The sequence below is a fragment of the Dioscorea cayenensis genome, chromosome 5, assembly GCF_009730915.1.
Source record: "Dioscorea cayenensis subsp. rotundata cultivar TDr96_F1 chromosome 5, TDr96_F1_v2_PseudoChromosome.rev07_lg8_w22 25.fasta, whole genome shotgun sequence".
Classification (NCBI taxonomy): Eukaryota; Viridiplantae; Streptophyta; class Magnoliopsida; order Dioscoreales; family Dioscoreaceae; genus Dioscorea; species Dioscorea cayenensis.
In genome coordinates this window covers 9,317,368-9,318,720 of record NC_052475.1, presented here as the reverse complement: position 1 = coordinate 9,318,720, position 1,353 = coordinate 9,317,368, and positions in this window count along the sequence as shown.

The following is a 1,353-nucleotide window of genomic DNA, read 5'->3' as shown; positions in this document are numbered from 1 at the left end:
ATTCATTATTTTCGTAGGGAATAACTCTTCTAATTATTTTTATTGCATCTTGAACATCATGTATATTGATGGGTGTATCTCATATTGTATTCACTCATCCTCTTTGCACTCATTTATTTGTCTTTTAGCACAATTTAATCCATTTGAGGTGTTATTCTAGGTATTTTTACTTCTTGTGTAGAAATCAGGGGCTCGAAGCAAAGTGGAGTGAATTTGGGGAGTAATTAAGCAGAACAATCAGGAATTTGCTAAGTTTCAAGACTGACACGGGAAACGCATGACTGTGCGTTGTCCCCCTGAATACCACAGCTTGGAGAAAAATGAGAAAGAATTCAATCATGAAGATAGTTTCTTCTAAACAAGGGTAGCACGATTTGGAAGCCTTTTACACGACCATGCGCAGGAAAGACACGGGCATGATACGATCGTGTTCCATTCCCCTGAATAATCTAGGCCAGTGTCACTCAGAATCCTCATCTAGGACACAGTCATTGCATGACCGTGTGCAGCCGTGTTGAGCCCGAAAATTGCCATCTAACTCTAGACTTCTAGGATTTTGAGATTATCTTTGTTCGGGGATTCTTTTCTCCATCGGGAGGACTTGGGTGAGATCGAAGATCAGGCTTCATCACACCATCTAGGGAGATCAAGGGCGAGTTGGAGGCACAAGAAAAGTGGGGTTCGCACCAAGGAAGATCATCTTGTGTAGAAAGGGGAGAATCATGTCTTCTTTCTCTAAATTTTCATTTGTCTCTTCCTTGTTGTACTCATCCATGAGGGGCTAATCGTCCACGGTGCCCCCGGTGTTGAAATACAATGTTTTGTTTGCTTTGACTAATTGTTTTTAATGTCTACAAAGTTCTTTGGATTCTAGTGTTAAATCTTGTGTTGCATAACTTGATGTGTTTGATTTGCACAGATGCTTTGGTAAAACTTGGTGTATGGATGACCATAGTTGTGATTGCTTGTGATTGCAAACTCGATGTGTTTGAGATGCACAATTACTCTAGCAGACTTTGGTGTATTTGAGAACCATAGATGTGCTTGTGAGCACACACTTGAACCTTAGGATGTACCTGGTAGGCATTAGAAGCAATTCAGCATACTATAACTTGTAGGGATCACCTCGGGGCATTGCTTTTTTATTGTCGAATACTCAACCCTAGTCTACCCATTCCTTCCTTCCATTCTCTTTAGTTTTTGTTTTGATCTTATTTAAAACCAACACAATCTTTGTTTAATTAGAGATCATTGGAAAACTGAGTACTTTGAGTTCCAGTCCCTGTGGTTCGACAACTCTACCCCTCACGGGATACCACTTTACTACTTTCTTGCGACCCGTACATTTGCGGA